At 36.4% G+C, this 21,093-nt stretch overlaps 1 protein-coding gene and 1 long non-coding RNA gene across 25 annotated transcripts in view; one reads left to right on the plus strand and one right to left on the minus strand.

Annotated features, from left to right (window-relative positions):
* Positions 1-21,093, plus strand: part of ADGRL3 (adhesion G protein-coupled receptor L3) — a 755,368-nt gene that overhangs the window by 309,844 nt on the left and 424,431 nt on the right. The gene's annotated exons all lie outside the window — the stretch shown is intronic.
* On the minus strand, positions 790-4,376 carry LOC118499605. Its single transcript, XR_004902106.1, has 2 exons — positions 4,112-4,376; positions 790-3,908 (listed from the first exon to the last, which is right to left on the minus strand). It is a non-coding gene; the product is annotated as an uncharacterized LOC118499605 (long non-coding RNA).

Consider the following 21,093-nt stretch of genomic DNA (forward strand, 5'->3'; position numbering starts at 1 on the left):
AAAATACAATGGACTTTCTTCAAGGCATCTAAGATCCTCATATAGTTTAGACATTAGAATTATTAAACACTTTCCTAAAACTGCACTAAGTAAAGCAAAGTCTTGAGGGGGAAGATGTGAGAATATAGCACAATTATCTAATTGAATTCACTGAAAATAAACCTGAATTCAATGCCTAGGTTGAGATATTAAAGGAGATTTTTTAAAACAATTTAATCAGTACATATTGAATGACTACCACTACCAACTACAACTGATTAGTGACAGAAAGGGGCGTCTTTGGGTGTAGAAAAGAAAGTAAAATACACAACATTACTATGACTAGACTTTAATCTGAGGTTAATTTTGGTATAAGACATATTCCCCCAAAGGTAAAAAAAGAGTAGCCACACATTTTTATGCACAGCATAATTAGGATCAGCTGGACTGAGCTGGGAGGTAACGACCCAGGGGCTTGATAAGCAGAACGAACGAGGACATTGTTATCACAGGCTGAGTAAGAGGGGTAGTCCAAAGTTCACAGAAACTGCCGGCAGCCTGCGGAATCATGGGAAATGAAAGGTCCGGTGCAATATGGGCTGAAGGAGTTCATGTCCCCAGCAGCCCAAAAAAAGTACTGAAGCAGCTTGACTGCTCATTTTGGCTGTCTTTATTTGCTTCACCCCTGGTGAGAGTTCATCCTGAGAGAACCTGGCCAGCAGGTGAGAATAACGGAAAACAGCTGGCTGTTAGTGAAGGCAGAGGTAGAGCAGATGCTATTTTTCTGGTAGAGTTTTTTTTTCCTTTTCCTGACAGCTGGGCAGGTCACATGTAGTTTACTGTTTTAGCCACATATTGTACCGGCCCACCTCTAATCCCATGCCTATGTGCTGCATTTCTTGTATCCTTCAGGGCTGATGTGTCCAAGGAAATGTAAATAAAGGATTGAAAGTTAAGCATTGATATTCTTCAGGAAGGTTGATTTGCTCTCATCTCATAGCTAAATGCCACAGCGACTTGACAGGAAAGCTGTCAGCTCCCAAGAAAACCCTAGAATGGATGCAGGTGAGCTCTATTCAGGTGGAATACCTGGAGAGCAGTTCCTCTGCTTATTTCCAGAGGGCGCTCTCTGCCAAAAAAAAAACAAAAAACAAAACACAAACTGCCTTAGGTGAGGATCCCAAGTTCCCTTGAGTCCAGATGGGTCACCTTCCTTTTTATCAAAGCAAACAATCTGTAAAGAAAGCTAACCAACCAGGCAAATGGATATACTGAGCCTTCCCTATATGTACAACAGTGTTTCAGTAGCAGAGGTGGTCGCGTTTCTGAAACGACTGTAAATTGTTTTAGCCTATTCATGCCTGTAAACATATTTGTTGATATTGTGCTGTGAGGTTGTGGCAAATTCATCCAAACTTTGAAAAACCCTTATTATCAGGAGTGGTCCAAGAGAGGTTGCTTTTTTTTTCTGATAATTTTTGATGTAAGTAAATTAGATAGATTTTTATGTAAATAAAGATGACTGTGAAATGTAATTTGAATCTGGATATTCTCATAAAACATTTAAGCTAGAAGGAACATTTGCGATCACAACTCACATCCAATGACTTACAAATGAGGAGACAGGGCCAGGAGGGTCAAGGAACTTGGCCATCTTTAATGTGGCAAAGCCCAGTTCCATTTCCATTCAGGTTTTACAGTTTCTTTATTGTGAACACATGGACATTTTGAAGTAAGATATTTTACATTTTATTTGTAGTTCAGATAAAAGCATATTTGAGGAATCTTATTATGTCTACAGATTGACATTATTTCTGAGAATTAAAAACACAATTTATGTTCATAATAGAATATTGAGAAAACAGGACAATTTTAAAGAAAAAAAATCATATATCATCCTGCTACAGGCAATTATTATGAAGACTTCAATGGATTTGTAAAAGTCTTTTTTTAATCTGTGTCTCTTTTACTGCAGTTATGATCATACTATCATTTTTATCTAGTCTTCCAGTGATTCTGTCCGCTGATCTCAGCCCCATCACATGCATGTTTGACTTTTTACTTATCCAGTGATGGGTACTTAGGATGCTTCAGATTCTTCATAATCAAAGACATTGTGCCAGGCATTGTCCAAGATGCCTCTTTGAGAATCAGTTTGAGCGTTTCCTTGGGAATGTATTCTGGAGTAGATTACACGCATAGGTAACTTCATTAAACACTGATAAATTGCTTTTCAGAATGGCTGCAACAGTTTTCATTTGAACAAACAGGTGAGGAGAGCTTCCCTTTCTTATGGGCTGCCACAGAAATAAAAAACCTGAGAGATTTCGTTTTGATTCTGTCTGCCTGAGAGATCCTAAGTAGAATCTCATTGTTTTAATTTGCATTGCTCTGATTACTAGTGAGATTGAACATGCTCCTTCAATACTAATTAGCTGTTTGGATGGCTTATGTAAATTGTCTCCCCATAGTTGTTACCTATTTCTCTGTTAGGTTGTTTTTCCCCCTAGGTTGTAAGAACTCTTGATGTTATTTCTTTGCCATTTATAGTTGTGCAAATATATTCTTCATTTTCACCATCCTCTAGAAACCTTTGTGTCAGAATCTTTTATTGAGATAGAATATTTCATATTTTTCTCCCTTTTGTGGTTTGCAGGTGTGTAAGAAACCATTTCTTACCCAATCATAAATATTGTACCTTTTGCATTTAGAATTGCACTTAGAATTAAAATAGATTAACTGGAAGTTTTTATGTTATGAATTAGAAAAACAACATTTTTAGATGTATTGAATCATTTTAAAAAATATACATTATGAAATAATGTAAGCTCTCACTAGTGTTTTGTGATGTTACTTCTATATGACAAATATGGCCTCTTTATTCTTTTTCACTGGTTGGTTAGCCTGTATCAAATCCAGTATGCCACATTAGATTTGCAACATTGACTAATGCCTAAAGAATGTCATTTTTATGCTTTTTCAAAATTGTCTTAAATTTTTTTAAACCAGATTGTCAATTTCCTACCAAAACTTATGATTAGATCTTGATTAGAAATTTATTCAATTTAGATTGATTTGTGTGAAGTTGATAAAGGGAACCATACTAATATCCACTTGAAAATCTAGAGATCGTCCTGGATTTAATTTCTCCCCCCGCCACATTCCTCTTAATGTTTGTGGGGTCTAGAATAGGAACGTAAATGGAAGCTTGCATATTATGTGTCCTAGTTAAGAGTTACAAATAAAGCTATCCCCAGTACTTTCCCCGTGTTTTCTTGAAATCTAGAGGCTAAAGGAGTTCCCCTTATTTTAAGGACAATATTGATAAACATGAAGGTAGGACTGTTCTTCCTATTAAGAAAAGGTGGGAAGATGGGTTCATTTCAGGATCCATCCAGAGGTAGAACTGACATAATCAAACCCTTTAGGGAGACAAGGGTGGGCAATGCCTCTCCCACACCCCAGGATTTCTAGGCAGTTCTAGGCTCTTCTAAGAAAAGAATAGGAGAGAGGAAACCCTGTCTGCCTAGACATTGACTCTAGGTGATTTGAGGAAAACAACTTTCAAGACAAAAGCAGCCATCTTTCCTCTCATTTTTTTGCTGCATAGTCTGTGAAGTTTTCATCCAGTCTCTATATTCCATTTCACACCCCCCAGCCCCACTAGCTAGTTCTCAGACTTGCTTCCTCTGCTCTGTAGAGCACATTTAGCCTTTGTGAGCTTCTGTCTATAATTACCCTTGGTTACTGAGCTGCTCTTAGTCCTCATTATCTTTCACCTAGACTTTTACAATAGTTTCTGTCTGGCATTCCTGCATCTATTCTCACCTTCTTGAAATCAGAGTATTCTCCAGAGTCTTAAGAGGGAACATTTTAAAACACAGGTTGAGTCACATCTCTCTCTGGATTTCAACCTTACAATGGTTTTTCTTCTTTTTTTAAAAAAATATTTTATTTATTTATTTTTAGAGAGGGAAGGGAGGGAGAAAGAGAGAGAGAGAGAAACATCAATGTGCAGTTGCTGGGGGTCATGGCCTGCAACCCAGACATGTACCCTGACTGAGAATTGAACCTGCGATGCTTTGGTTCGCAGCCCACGCTCAATCCACTGAGCTACGCCAGCCAGGGCTACAATGGTTTTTCTTTATTCTTCCAATGAAGTAAATATTTCTGCATTGGTTTAAAAGGCCCTTGCCAACTACGTCCCTCTTTGCATCTGCAGCCTCATTCATATCAGTGCATCTGTATTGAGCCATTGTGCTGGAGTTAGCTTGCATTAACCTGTGATAACCAATAGATAAAATTTCAGGAATTGTTCAAACAAGTTTTAAAACCAATTATTAAAAATATTATATCATCTTACAATTAAGTAAATTACATTGCAGACAAATGCAATAAATTCTCAAAGTTAATCACTTCCTAATTATTTTACTACATTTTACTACTCTGTATGCTCTTGGATAATTTTTAAAAAATGCATATTTGTATGTGATGGAAATACTAAATAATGGCTTGCTTTTACATGTCTCTTCCCCAATTATGTACAGTGAAGTCATACAGCTTGATTTGATAGCTTGAAATCAACCCTGGAGGGAATATTTACACCATAGAAGTAGGCAAACACCGAAAATCAGTTACTTAATTTGTTTTGATTTTGTAGACTTAAAGTGTTGGAGAAATTTTTATTAATGCAAAGTAAACTTAATAGTGTGTTGTGTCTAACTCTTACATTGTGGATAGTACAAAAAGTTGAGTACAAAATCTAGTATTTGGAAACTATTGTGCAATATAGCAAAGTTACTCATATCACTGACAAATGAGTAAAGTTCCAACATAATGTCTTTGTTGTTTTACTTTCTTCTTGATCGTTAAAGCAAACAGAAATCAATCAACATTTATTTTGTAATGATACTCATTTCATCAGTTACAACCATAGTTTGGCTATAGATAAAACAATTCAGCAAAAGTCAGCAACATAGTTCTGTGAAGATAATTGCGTGTATAGACTTTATATCATTGGGCATTGTGTATTTTACATTGCCAATTATTATTGTTTGCACATGCTATGTTAGAAATCTTTTACATCAGTAAAATGTTCAATAAACTTAATGTATGTTTTTATATACATACAGGTGTTATTCTAGAAAGATAGTTAAGCATTTACCAGCATGCCACTGCTCTTCAGTCCACTTCCCACTTATTCATTAAGACCTGGCCACACTGTCCTGGCTGGCATAGCTCAGTGGATTGAGCATGGCCTGCGAACCAGGCATTGTGGGTTTGATTCCCAGTCAGGGCACATGCCTAGGTTGCAGGCCATGACCCCCAGCAACCACACATTGATGTCTCTCTCTCTCTCTCTCTCTCTCTCTCCTTCCCTTCCCTCTCTAAAAATAAATAAATAAAATCTTTAAAAAAAAGCAAAAAAAAAAAAAAGATCTGGCCACACTTCTTTTCCTTCTGTTTTTTAACATCCCTTGTTCTCCCTTTAGGGTCTTTGTGTCAGTTGTACTCTGGGTCTAGATCGTTCACTTTTTCACAGGCAGGTCATCTGCAATCGTTGGCTTAATTGCCACCTTTGTAGAGATGTTTTGTGACTAGAAAAATTATGATTAGTCATTCTTTATTACATAGTCCTATTTTAATTTTCTGCAAAAGCTAAATACTGTTTGTCATGTTGTATCCTTGTAAAATATAAAATAACATGAGACTAGGGATTCTGTGTTGTCTGGTTTAATCACTAGGCCTTGAACAACATCTTGCATTTATTAAGCACTAAGAAGTAGTTTTAACTAAATTAATTAATATCATTAAAACTAGATAGATTGTAAATCTAATGATTATTAAATAATGTGACTAAGAAGTTGATAGAATTGTTTATTCAAGCAATATTAATATAAATTTAAATCTGGACATAAGTTCTTATATTTAAATACAAATCTTGGACTTTTTTATTTTAGAAGTTGTACATTTAAAGATTAATGTTTGAATTTAATACTCAAATGGGGTGATATTTATCAAAACTAATATTGACATGAAAATATTATTTATAGAGTATTTTTATCATCAATGCTGTAGGAAGAAATAAAATTATTTGCTTTTGGCAAAATATAGAAATATCTTGAAATATGTTACATGAAGGTTTATTGTGTCTTGATTTGCAGGAATAATCAATAGCATATTTGCTGTGGAGTAAATCTTTATTTGGGCTGATTCTGGGCTTGAAGTACATCAAATATGTTTGCTTTATGTATTTATTTTTTAAAGTCATATTATGTCTTTTTTGCAAAAATAGTTTTGATGAGAATAGTTTCACTTTGAGATTCAATTGAGGTTGAGAAGATAAGTAGATTCATGGAGGGTGCTAAAAAGACAACATTGTTAAAAATAGTATTTAATACCACAAGATATTGTTTAAAACTGGTATTTAATACCACAATATTGTTTAAAAATTGTATTTAGTACCACACAGTATTAAAATAACTCACATCTCTTAGAAAAGAGAATTTTGAATCTGTGTACTTTTTCAGAAAGAGGCATGTTTACTCACATAGTAATTCAGATATGCATGCATGCGTCTGTGTTTTAATTGGGATGACAATAACATATAGGAATACACATGACTTCGATGGCCTGCAATCTTTGTTGATTCATTTTATAGAACAGCATACAAGGTTGTTTGGGTACTTGGCTGTGGTGTGTGATGAATCAGTGATACTGGCAGTAGTCAAGAGATAACAAGGGGAGGAAATGGATATGTTTGCAGAAGTATTCTTGCTTGTGAGGCTAATTGATTTTGAGAGGATGGCTAAGGCATAGTTTTAAAGCCATGATATATTTATTAATTTATGGATCATTAATCTAGGGAGCTGGCCAACTAAGTGGTTACTTTGTTAATAATGGCTCTATAAATCTAGGTAATTCCTAGCTATCTCACTATTTATATTATAAGTTGAGCTAGTCCTAAGGCCTTTCAGTTCTGCACTGTAAGCTTGTGTGTATGTGACTAGACACTTGCAAGATTTTATGTTGGTGATATTAATCACATTGTAGCTGTATTGTCCTTTTTCATATCAGCTAAACACTTGACCCAAGGGTTACTGCACATATTCCTTTTAGATTAAACTGAGGATTCTGAGGATATTTCTCCAGCACCAGTACTTGAGACAAGTATAACTGTTTGTAATTATACAGTAGTTCCTCAGATTTTTAAATTTAATTATTTCAAAACTTCCTATCAATTACTAACAAGTGCATAGTACTTTTGTGTAATTAGAAAGAGTTACATATGTAATAAAAAAAGTATCTCTCAAAAGTCATAATTAATCAGAACTCTTTATTTTAGCTAGATTTTTAAATATATATCTAAAAAGTCATGATACTGGATATTTAAATGGTAAAAAGTGGTTGTATCATTTGTCTCTTTGTTTTGTTTTCATCATATATCAAAACTGTGTCATAATTCGGGAGGAGACTTAAGGAACTGTGATCACTTCAGGAACACAGAGGTTAACACTGGGGGCAACTGAGCAGCACTAAACTATGGTATTTACATGAGGTAATGTCAGCATTTATACCAGCTGTTACTGCATTTATGTAGAACTCATTACATAAAGAGTTGGGTGTGGCTCCTCTAACTAAGATAACAAGATCTTTTCTCACCCCTTGGATTGGTAAATCTGTAGTTCTAGAGTAATAATTAGTGATTATATATTACATGGCATGTACCATATATTCATCTCAAACAAATAGACTCATTCCTGGATTACTCAAGGAATCAGAGAGAGAAACAATTTGATGAGGAACAACTAAAACTTTAGGTCGTTCCTTTATCTATATTGCTAGTCAAGGGAAGAAAATAATTTGTAATGTTCTGGAAATGCTGAATTTATAGATATGTATATGTATATAGTTACATATATAACTATATATATCTGAAATATGTATCTGTAATATGTACAAATGTGTCTGTAAATATATATGTAACTATATATAGTTGCATATTGTTATATATATTTTCATATATAGTTACTTATATAATATGCATTACAGATACATTTATATATAATTATACATATAATTATGTAAATATATTACAGATATATCCACAGATTATTTATACTTATATAATAATATATAATCTGTGTGAAATCATTTGAAATTAATTTAATTACATAAATATAATGTTAGGAAACAAAATTCCCTCTATACCCTGTAATAAAAACACATGAACAAATGAAACACAAATGGAAGGTTATTAACATGTATACTTCATGTATACATGCGAAACAGGGAAAAATGAGTGACCCTTGGAGGTGGCCCAAGCCACCATCATAAATACTATTCTCAGTTACAGATAGAAGGCAGGTAAGCGTATGCTTGCTGGGGAGTCAGTTTTAGGAGGTAACCAGGAAAAGCAAGACAAACAAGTGTAAAGTCTGTATGCAGGTTTAAACCAGTACCCCTCCATTAATAAGATTCTCTTGTTAGTCATCCTTCTCCTCCTGGTATAGAGAGGGAGACACCCTTACAAATGGGGGTGTCCTTTATAGATGGAAATGCCCTTACAAAAGAGTAACTTCTCTGTTTTTAGAACTTCTGCATCAGCTCTTTCTGAAAATAATCCTTATCCCAAAAGGCACATTTGCTGTTCTTCATAGTTTTGACTGAAATGTGGAAGTTACCAGTCCACTAAGGAGAAGTGAAGCCAACCCCTTTTGTTAGATGGGTTATACAAGGTGGAGCAAAAGTAGGTTTCTTGCTGAAGGAAGTAGGATTCTTCCACAGTGTTGCAAAAATTGCATTTTACAATGCAATACATGCTTAGGAGGATTTGATGTATAATGGCAAGTTTTTCAGGAGCAAAAACAAACGAAAGGCTCAGGCTATGTCCCATCCACAACCAGCGACTCCTTGCTGTGGAGGAATTTTAGCCTCCGAGGCCACAGGCCCACACTACTTCCCACCGAGCCCAGGGAGAAGGGCAGGACCCAGAGCTGCCGTGCCATTAGCCCAGCATCTAGGCCTCCCTTAGTTCAGCACAGTCTCTGTTCCTGCCAACCCATGATCAGCACTGCCCTTTGGACAGCGCAGCTGCTAAAGAAAGAGCCAGCAAGAGAGAGACTCTGGCCTTTAAGTTTTGATTATATTTCCTTGCTCTTGGGAGAGAGTCACTTTCTTTCAAATTATCCCTTACCTGGATCTCCCCAGGTCAGTGCTCTTATCCTATTCATTTTTTTCCCCATGTTTGTCTCCCCCTCTTTATGATTGTCGTGTTGGCTCCTGTGGTGTATGCCTCATAGTAAAAAGACCCCCCTTTCCAGCCCCCTGCACCATGTTCACTTCTGCACATGCCTCAGCAAAGGAATTTCCCCCTCACATTACTCCCCGCATTACTCTGGGGTGTGGGGTGGGGTTGTTTCCTGGGAAATTGGAAAGCAGTCTTTCCAGTGTTTGGATTATTTCCAGTGACTATGAAGCTGCCTTTTCCTAGTAAATGCAGCTTAATGAGATTGCTGGCTCCCTCCTCTTTGGCTGATATCTAACTAGCTGCCTATTTTAACAGGTTTACAGTTGTTCATACAGAAAATAACATAATAATTAATAAGTGATAATATAAGAATCAACTTTTGTGGACTCACAACTGTAATTTCAAGGCATAGAGGTAGAATTTTTTTCTTCTAGGTTTTTTTGGCAGATCTAATAATTAATTTTACATAACCCTGATTAACTAGAGGAAAGATTTTGATTTCATATGTACATGAGCACCGTAAAAATATTAGACTCAAAGACAGTCAAGCAAATGAGGCTTATGTGTTATCCTGTGCAAAGGAAAAAGATAGGGTGTGAAGCTTCAAAGGAAGAGGCAGTTCCCAGGAAGATGAGAAGAGCAGGTATTTGCCCTACTGTGTAGGTAAATCTTTCAGATTTAGAAAAAACAAAATGTATCTGGTAATAGCTTTCCTTCTGATATAGGTCCACTATCTAATTATCGTAGGTAGTTCAGGTAGAAATAAAAAAGGTTTTCCTGGGTCTTGATTGCCTTTAGCTTAGAATAATCTACATGACGAAGTGGCACATTTTGGGGTGGCCATATCTGCTCTCCTATATTTTAAGTTATATATTGATTATAAATATGGAATAAGTGATTATCTAGGGAATAAACTGAGTAAAAATGGAGCAGCAGCTTAGTAACAATAAAAGGCTTACAGATGTTACTAATCCATTTACCAAAATATATTGAATACCTACTAATTATCCAGTATTGTTTCATCATAATCTGTCTCAGAGTTTATTACCAATTTTTATTTTCTAACCTGTAGTTTAGGTGACTGATTACAGACATTCAATTCATTTTTTAATTTTTTTTATTTTTTATTTATTTTTAGAGAGGGAAGGGAGGGAGATATAGAGAGAGAAACATCAATGTGAGGTTGCTGGGGGTTATGGCCTGCAACCCAGGCATGTACCTTGGCTGGGAATCGAACCTGCGACACTTTGGTTCGCAGCCTGCACTCAATCCACTGAGCTACACCAGCCAGGGCAAGTTTTTTTATTTAAATGTATTGTTTATTTTTTCAAAGGGGGAAATCCTCAGAAGATTACCAGGCTGCGTCACATAGTATTACTTCTAAGCTGAGTTATATTTTTCTTTTTAATTTCATATATCATTAGTTTCTGTCATATCAGAGCCAAAACCAGTAGACTTTATAGGATAAAAATATCAAAATTAATTCTTTGTCTTCTTTTCCTGTTTTCTTTTTGTTCTTTGCATTCTGTCCAACATTCAAGCATGTATCTGTTGATATGAATATTTATTACTAGCCTGCAATGTGGTGACAGTGACACCAGGCTGCATTCTGAGAAACAAAGACATGTACCATCAATCTTTGCCTAATAAAAGGATACAACACAGATAATTTCAATACATATTAAAGTCCTTTGGATCATTACACCTGTGCCATTTAAAGTATAAGCTACCTATTCCCACTTAGAAATGGGAATAGGTCATATGTACATATTTCGTATTTGGATATGTTACTAAGTTTTCTGGCCAAATTTCTCTTAATCAAATCTTACATGAACAGGCTGTGACAAAGGTGTAACAGCTGCTATTTCTATATTTTTACTCTCCTTTAGCTTGACATTTCAAAGCCAAAGAAAACATGTGTAAGAGCCTAAGCATCTCTATCTAAAACATAAAACCCAGATCAAAAATAATGAAAATAATATAAATAAATTTCAACACAGTAGACAAAATAGGAAAATAGATTTTTAGGCAGAGGAGAAAGGTAAAGGGTAGTGTGTGTGTTTGTGTGTGTGTGTGTGTGTGTGTTGTTTTAAGATAGAAAAAAAATAGTGTAACTATTAATTATGCTCCCACAATCATACAGTACTTCCCAGAATGCTAAATACAGAAAGCTAAACAGTTTAAGTGACTTAGCATTAAACAGATTCAACCTTTCCTATTGATTACACAACTGATTGGTTGTGTGATTTTGAATCATTATTTAACTTTTATTCCCCATATGGATTTAATTGATTATTTGTCGACCTCAAATATAATAAAAGGAATGATTCCTTAGGCATTAAAAACAAATGCAGACATAAAAGGGAATCACAATGATTCTAAGTCACTGAGCACTTTTCTATCAAGTGCTTACTTACCCTGTTGTTCTAAACATCTCCCTCAGGGGAAGAACTTGGCTCATCAGTGACTAGGAAACAGGATTTTTTCTAGGCTTGGTAGAAATTTTCTAAACTTCTCAATTAACTCTTTTAACTGATATCTTTAGGTTTTCACACCTAAAGATATAATTTATATATCACACATAATTTATATATCAATGTTATGTGGAATTTTCTTGAAATTAATATTTTGTGCATGCCTCCACATACTGGAGGACCAATGAGAAAGTTTCTGAGTGGAAGTTTTTTAAATATATATATATATATATATATATATATATATATATATGTCACTGCCCGCATTGTCAATCTTTGTTTTAGAAATTCACTGCATTATTAAGTATATTTGGCCTTACACAATTTGTAATGATAACTCTTCAGTAAGAATCTCAACTTCATATTACCCACAGACTTCTATGGTAGATTCGATATGGACCATTTTGTTTTACATTTGAAATGTTTGATCCCATTTACTTAGACACTTTTTTCTCCTCATTTTATGTGCTTGATTCACTCATTCGTATTAATATTTTCTATCACCCATTTCATAATCACCATCTGTTTTTGTTTGTGTATGTCTGAGTGTATATGTGACAGAGAGATAGAGAGTACAGGTATAAGAAACATATAAATCTGTAGAGAACTTTTATGAGTTTATTTGAGCCAAAATGACAACACATGCCAGGGAGCAAGTTCTCAAATGTTCTGGTGAATAACAGTTTTGAAGCTTCTTTTATGCTTTTGAAATTAAGGAGGGTCTTAAGGAAGACTGAAAGATTGGAAAAGGCCAAGTTTGGGGGCTGGAATTCAAGATAATTAACAAGATTAGGTGCCCCCATCCACCTTCCAGAGATGTTACCTCTGGAATTTCAAAGGTGTGTTAAGCTAGATGCACAGGAATAATAGACAGGGCTGGATTACAGCCTTCACTGAAGATGTTATATGCCTGGGGGGCATGACTACCCACCATGACCTGCTCAGTTAGGAGTTTATAAACAGATCCCCCTATGAGATTACTTTCCACAGAATCCCACCCCTCCTTTCTTCTTCCCTCTTTGTTTAAAATCCACTGAGAACCTGAGAGAAGGAGGGAGAGGTTGCTTTCCATAGAATCCCACCCCACCTCCTTATTTATCCAGAGAACCTATAAGAAGTGGGGGAGAAAGAGAGACAGAGAGAGAGAGACAGAGAGACAAAACAAAGAAAGGGAGAGAGAACAAAAAAGGGATAGAGAAAAAAAAGATTTCATATCATAAGTGTTTAAAAACAATTACTGACTAACCCATGTTTTTAAACTGTGACATTCCTGCACTTTAATTGCTGTGGCCGAGGTAAATTAAATTGTATGTTAGTGCAGCGGAGAAAAAAACTTTTCTTTGTTTTCTCAGATTCAGAGGATGGTGCCTCCCAATTAAACTGACAGAAGACAAATTAGCAGGAGAAAAATTTCATTTTGTCTGCCCATGGCAGGCTACACAGAAAAGGAGGGGTTAGACCTGGGGGCTTATATACCATTTTAACAAAGGGTAAAACCATGTGGAGAAGACAAGGACAAGGGTGTCTGGGCTTCTGTGGGAGAGGTGGCAGTGGGAAAATGAGTAGGAGATCTACAGTAATAAGCGCATCTTTGGTGGGGAGAGTTGTCTCCAGAACCATTCTCTTATTTCTGGAAAAGGAGCGGACACCTTTACAAATGGACATTTCTTTACAGATGTCGATTTCCTTTAGAAAAGGAAAGTTTATATCCTGTTTTTAGGTAGAAAGTGCAAAGGCAGAGAGCTCCTCCTATGTTTGCTACTTCCTTAATTGTTTTGGATCAAAATAATCCTTACACCAATATGGCATATTTGGACTGATACAGGATGATCTCCTTCATTTCCTGTAGAAGACCATTAATGTCCATTAAGAAAAAAAAATCTCAACTTTTTAGCATGTTTTACTTTTAACATACTGTATACCTTACCTTTTTATTTCCCACTTAAACTTTGCAGAAATCCTAGTAAATAAAATGACAAATTAAGCTATTCAAGAAATAAAGCCATTGCTACATACATTCCCCATTTTTCATAAACATTGAGTACCACTATGTTCCATAAGCTATTCTAGATGCTGAGAACACAGCAGCAGGATAGGAATGAGCAACAGAAAATATTCTGCCCTGGCAGAAAGGCAGTTTAGGGTGAACAGATAGAGGAAAAAGAATGAATATATAGTTTAAAAATATGATATGTCATATTCAAAATTGCTATGGTGATAATAAGTCAGGAAATGGGGATAGATATTGCTGGCATATGGGGAGTTCACAAATATAAAAAATACAAAGAAGATCCTTACAAAAAAGTGAATTTTGATCACTGGCATGTCTTGTGAGAAAGCATTCCAGGTGGAAGGAACAAATAATAAACAACGAGGATGTGAGACAGAAGTGTATTTGAGAAATAGCAAGGAGACTGGTGTGATTAAAGCAGAATTGCAAGGGGATGGGGAATGGGGAATGGGAGAGTTATGGAAGCTGGAGTCATTGTGTGTTGGGTCAGTTAGATTGGGCAGAGCAAGGATTTTGTGATCAGAGGAAAATGAGAGAGCTCTGAGCAGAGCGGTAATGTGATTTGACTTTTTGTTTCCAAGGATCATCCTGCCTGCTGTATAGAGAATAGATTGCAATTGGGAAGGGCTTTCCTTATTTTGAAATGAAAGATTTTGCTATAACTAAAGCTCATAGATGTCTATATGGCCAGTGTTACCGAACCTCGATGTGAGAGTTCATCCACATGAACTCATCAGCCAAAAGCGATGTGCAAGCAGGGTTTTACAGTGGAAAAAGGAAAGGGTTTATTATAGGACTGACCAGTTTGGAGAACACATAGTTAGAGTAGGCAGTTAGTTAGATATTTACAAAAGAGGAGGAGCAAATGGAACAGTGGAGTGTAGTAACCAGCATTGTTCTGCCAAATGGTGCCAAATAGGCACCATCCTGGCTACTCTATTCAGGAAAGAAAGTGTTACAGCCACCTTGCAGTGGGGGTAACCTGCACTGTTCTGTGGGGTTAACAGGGTGGGGGAAGGTAAAATCACCGGAGGGAATTTCTTTTACTAAGTGCATGCACAGCAGAAGCAATATGATGAAGCTGAACTATGAGGCCTGTGCAGGAGGAGCCAAAATGGTGACCATAAGAGGGGACAGGCACCAGCCTGTGAAAATTTTGGAAAAATAGGTTGGCTAGAGGGAGGGCACAAGCACAAGCTTGGGAAAATCCAGGGAAGAGATGGGATATTTGAAAGAAAGCCTGTTCTTTCTCTAACCCAAGGAAATATATGGAAGCTAGACCATGAACCCAACATGTGCCCTTTTTGGAGCATGCTCGTGCCCTTTTCTCAGGTACATACACTTTTTGCCTTCCTTTCTCCTAAACTCCAGGTGTCTGCAGGAGACTTGCAACCCAGGGAGCAGCAAGCAGCAGTAGCACAGTTTCCTTTTGCCTCCCCACTATGATAGCCTGCCCATCCTCTGTCTCTGAGATTGTACTGTTACTTTTTGCTCTAATAAATGTTGCCACCATTGCTTAAAACACCTCCTCTGTTAGTGTCCTTCCAATTGTTTTTCTGTAATACCACTGAAGTAACATGAGCTTATCCCCTGAAAGACCCAGCTCCCCAGTAGCATGTAGGTTACAGATTACATAGGGCAAAAGCACAAGACATCATGGCTTAGGGTTTCAGTTTCATGTTAGGAAGTCATTTGTCATATGTGAAGTAGGGGTAATAGATCATTTCTTCATGTCTTAAGGGTAGCTTTTAAGTCAGCTCCAGAGTCCCCCTGGTTTCATGAAAAAGTATTCAGGAGGTCATTGCACCTTAGGGCTCAGTTGCTAGAACAGAACATTGGTCAGGATATTATCTTTCATCAGCCTGGGACTCAACCTTGTGACCTTTTAGTCAGGACTGGGCTGCTGTCTTCTGTTGCCTGAAAAGTTCATGATCATCAAGGGGAAAGACTAGGTCTGAGACATGTGCAGAGAGAGGAGGGAAAAATGATTTCTAAAGCTAGAGAGACAAATCAACATTATAAGGACCTTTGGTTTCACTACTAGACAATGTAAAAGAGGAAAACTTAGCGATGAACACAGATGAATGTACCAATGATAATAGGTAAGAAGCTATTTACTCAGTGATGAGGATTCCAGGGAGTGATGGAGGTTGCATCAAATTGGGTGAGTGTGCCCATTTTGAGTGGCAGTCATTGCTTATCTCCAGTTGTTAACATGTGGCAAAATGAGCCTATGTTGCTAGGTCTTCACATTTGTTAAGAGAAATAAAAACTATGAACTTTTATGTTAAATGTCTTGAAGTACAGTCATGTACCACATAGCGATGTTGCAGTCAAAGGTGAACCGTGTATATGACAATGGTCCCATAGATTATAATTGGGCTGAAGAATTACTGTTTCCTATTAATATCATAGCTATCCTAACATCATAGCACAATGCATCACAAAATTAATTACCATTGTGGTACAATACCTACAGTACTCAGTAGAGTAATACCAACGTGACATACAAACCTGTAGAGAGATTTTCTGAGAGTTTGAGCCACACTGAGGATATGCCAGGAAGCCAGATCTCAAATGCTCCAGAGGTGGAGAGTTTTAACAGTTCTTGTTATCCATTTGGAAGGCAGGAAGCAGGTATGAGGAAGATTACATGAGAGTAAGAGAAAGCAAACTCGAGAAATCTCTATGATTGGATTACAATATAGTTAACAAGATTAAATGCTCCCTTCTGGGTGGTTATGCCTCCCAGGGGTCCGAAAAAGAGGGTCACTTCTGGCATTTCAAAGGTGTGTTAACCTAGGTACACAAGAATTATGGACAGGGCTAGCTTGGGGCAAAGAAGAACGTTTAATAGACCTGGGGCAGGACTACTTACCCTGACCTCCCCAGTTAGGAATTTATGATCAGATCACCCTGTGAGGTTACTTTTGGTCACTGAACTTGTACATAACCTTTTTCTTCACAGTAACATGCTGTACAGGTTTATAGCCTAACAGCTGTAGGGGAACATAATTTGTCACCCTAAATATATATCTCTCTGACATAAGAATTATTTTAGGCTCATTCATGTGAAGAAACTACACATATGGGAGAAGCTCTGAAAGCCCAGTAGAAGTTATCCTTTGTGAAAGATACTTACATTTGTAAAAGAAATCTCATTTGTTGGTTGTCTCCCTGCTATATAAGTAAGGCTGGGGTGATGCCTTATGTAGAAATGTCTTATCAGTATAGAAGACAATAACTTAAATCTGCAAAACAACCTTACCCTTGTTTGCCATGCTTTTCTTGGTAACCATCTATGACAGACTGACTCCTCCCCCACCCCAGCATCTTTGTCTTCAGCTGAAGATGGTATTTAAGGTGACAGCTGCAGGCATTTTGTCTTGTTAGTCTGTCTTTAATTACCTGGATATCTTAGCCTAGAACCCATTAGGGTAGAGGGAAAATTATTGTTCTTCCCCTGCAGAGCTGTAGGCAATACCATACACAGGTGCTAGCAGGCAGTGCCATCTAGGTTTGCATAAGTGTACTCTCCCTTATTTGCAAAACAAGGATGTTTCCTAAGGATGCACTTTTAGAAAGTATCCCTGTCTTTGGAAAACACATGCCTATATCGATATCATATATTTAAAATACTCTACAGCCCACTTATATTTTCTGGGATGATTAAAGCATTTCTGAGGGTAAGATTCACTAGATGCTTATAGATTGCATTCTCTAATCTATGGACGATAAAGCAGACAATTTCAACACTGGCAAATGATAGGTAAGATAAAGGTGAAGGGAGAGAGATCTGTGCCTAAAGTCGGATCTTTTCAGATAAAAGTTTTAGCAATTTTTTTCCTAAAAATATTTAGACAGAATCCAAATGTGGGTATGATCTAAATTAATGCATTTTTGTCTTAACACATTAATTTTTTCTTAACACAGTTACACAGTAGAATACTTAATTCTTAGTAGCAGGACCATTTACACAGATATTTAATCTAAAACAAATTCCCTTATGGATCCTTAATGAATGCATGGTACAGTCACTTGCATTATAAATCCATCATTGAGTCACAGAAGTTAGACACCAGGAATTGTTAGAGTCTGTAAACCCATTATGTGGTTTTAGTAAAAAGTAAAGCAATAAGCATCAATAACCCATTTGCCATCAATGTGTACCCTCTGTGTAACTGGGCACTTTAATGATGGAATTGCCAGTTCCAGTGCTATGTATAGAGCTGCCTTACAGTGACATTTATGTCATTACTACTGTAAAATTATCTAGCAGGCTGCCCGCCTGTCTTCCATTCTGTAGTGCTCAGATGCTTTAAGTCCCTAGAGTTTTAATTAATAAGAACCTTGAGAAACTAACCATAGGATCTCTCACAGGGTAAGATTCCTTTAGTATGAGAGTATTACTTTGTGGTAAATCATTGATCAGGTTTTCAACATGTGCACCTGTGTGTGTGTTTTATAAGGGATAGTAAAGAACTATGATTCACTCCAGCAGTTTTTCATGAAAAAGGAATAAAAGGTTGCCTGGATAAGAATATGTACAAAACAGCTGAGGTAATATGGGCATTTACCTTAAAACCCTATGCAGAACTTGTGGGTAAAAAACAACAATCCTAATATAGTGTCCTGTGCAAGTTGTTGTAAAAAGTGCCCCAAGTTCTTTAGAATGTCAGAATGTATATCTTGTATTTTAGTAACCCAGTTGAGTTCAAAATATGAAGCTATTGATTTATATCATTCCCCATCACAGTATCCTGAATCTTCTGACTAAAAAATTTGATGACAGCTTAGTTGAATGGAGGTTTCGATAGAACTGTAGTATTTTAAAATCATTTTTCTTATATGTTTGTGGCTTCTTTCTTTATGGACATTTCCAGTCTGCATCAGATGCCCACTTTAGGGGCTGACTAAGGAAAGAAGCATGTTGAAATAGATGTTTAGCCCTTTAGTAAGCCTCTAACCTATACTATTGCTGTTGGTTCCACCTCCTCTTACCACTATCAGAGAAAAGAAACATCTCTCTTTCTACATATTTACCTGTCTACTTATTTTTATATCTAGGTTCCCTGCCTTTAAAAATGCTTAATGAACATAATCATTGTCATTCAATTGTTTTTCAAAAAACATTGATGATTCCTACTGTGGGACTATCTTATTTTAAAGAGGGATCCCATTAAACATCTGGCAGAAATGGCACCTTTTTCTGGACAATAAAGGACACATTTGACAGATACAATCACATCACAAAATTTCAAAGTGCTGTTGAACCATGAGGGCATGGCTTGAATTTTTAGACTCCTCTTTTCATAGTGGTAAATGCAGATGACCCCTTGGGTCATCATAAGAGTTAAAGGAGAACACTACGTGTAAATAATAGTTGTACTGAAGATTAAATAAGAATAATGTTTAATCAAGGAATTGGTGCAGAATATGTGCTTAGTTACACTTATGGATTATCATCACATTTTGTGTATAAATGAGACAATTATGTAATATATTCAGTGCTGTGTTGTACAGAGAAGCTATCTCCAATGGTTTCTCCGTAATTATCATCATCATCACTATCCATTACCATTGACACCTTCCTACTATGTAAAATATCAAACTTTATTCTTTGAATAATGAATAAAATAATCTTTATATGGAAATGAACCAGAGGTTATGGACTGTTTTCCAGTTCCCATTAAATTTTTTAAAAGAATTTATTTATTTATTTATTTATTTATTTATTTATTTATTTATAGAGGAATGGAGGGAGATATACAGGGGGAGAAACAATAATGCGTGGTTGCCTCTTGAGCACCCTCTACTGGGGACCTGGCCTACAACCCAGTCATGTTCCCTGACTGGGAATCAAACCAGAGACCCTTTGGTTTGGAGGCCGGCACTCTATCCACTGCTCCACATAAGCCAGGGCTGCTTCCCATTAATTTTTACATCGTGACTTGAATGACAGCTGCTATTTGCCCTCCCTTTACCAATATACATTGGTTATGTTTATGGCCTGGCTGGACAGTTAAATAAAATTTAGAAAATTAAAAGGTTCAAGAATAAAAGTTTGGATTGCATCTACATTTAGTATGATTACTCTGAGTTTGGCTCTGACTTGTACACTAATAGTCAGTGTGTCTGACACATTGGCAGTAGATTTCTCCAGCACAAATGTTCATGCTTTGTAATATTTTGTACTTAGTGTGTGGACATATTTGTTATGTGTTATTTTTTTCTGGCAGTACTATAAGGGGAGGAAAGTGTGACTAAAAATGTAGGAAACAAGAAGAGCATTAGTAAAATATTTGTGTCTTTTTCACTCTTTGCTTATGTTCATATTAGCCTGTATAGTTTACCAGCCTCAAGAGGAAATAATAAGGTATTTATGCATGGTCATAACCATGTTTTAATAGTCTAGTGTTATATATGTTGTAGAGAACAGAATTAGCTCTGAAGGAATAGAATATGATACTTGTATACTCCCTGAACAGACCATGCTCATTCGTGCCTATTCCATTCATGTGGAATTATGTTCTTTCTATTTGCAACTTAATCATTTCCCTTTGATTCACATGGCAAACTCCTTATTATCCTTGAAGATTCAAGGCCCCTCCCTCTATGCTCCCATGGCCCATGCCATACAGTTCTATTAAGTCACTTAGCCTATTACATTGTTATTGATCATTTGCCTGGAAGCAAAATAGAAGCATAAACTGGGAGGGACTATTCAATGCCTTTTTGTTGCTGATTTAAATCTCTGGTGCTTAGCATTCGGACTAATTTGTGATATGTAATTAATAATTATTTGTTTCATGGACAATGCTTACTGACTATAATGGCTAAATAAAGTATCATTTATATATTCAGAAATCACTTGGACTATAATACCCTTTTCTTGCATTTCAAAATAGATATTTAAAAACTAATGGTCATCTGATAATATTTGACCTTTAAGTGACTAGGGGAAGCTAAATTTCCTAGGGTCAAGTTATTTTGTCCTTAAATTGCTGTGATGATTAGGTTTATCTTTTTGGAAATGGTGGAATAATTTGAGTCCCTAAAGTAACTATGGTAGATACACCCACCATTGGAGGTCACTAAGTGTATGCAGATGGAGAAACCCAGTCCCACCGAATCTGCTGAGTATTCCAAATCCCGTTGAATTTTCTTAAATGTATGTTACTTTTTTAAAATGGAGGGTAAAATACTCTTTTTTAGGAACCTAAAGAAGTCTCTTGTCTCCACCCAACTGACTCCATACAGCCTCCCACACCACTTAAGGCGTATTGTGCATGGATCTCCCTGACAGTGGCAGCAAGACGGTGGGAAAGGGATGAGCCTGTTCTCCAGTTATATGTTCGTTGTCGTTGTCACTAAACTAC

Source organism: Phyllostomus discolor, chromosome 1, assembly GCF_004126475.2.
Source record: "Phyllostomus discolor isolate MPI-MPIP mPhyDis1 chromosome 1, mPhyDis1.pri.v3, whole genome shotgun sequence".
In the NCBI taxonomy this organism is placed as follows: Eukaryota; Metazoa; Chordata; class Mammalia; order Chiroptera; family Phyllostomidae; genus Phyllostomus; species Phyllostomus discolor.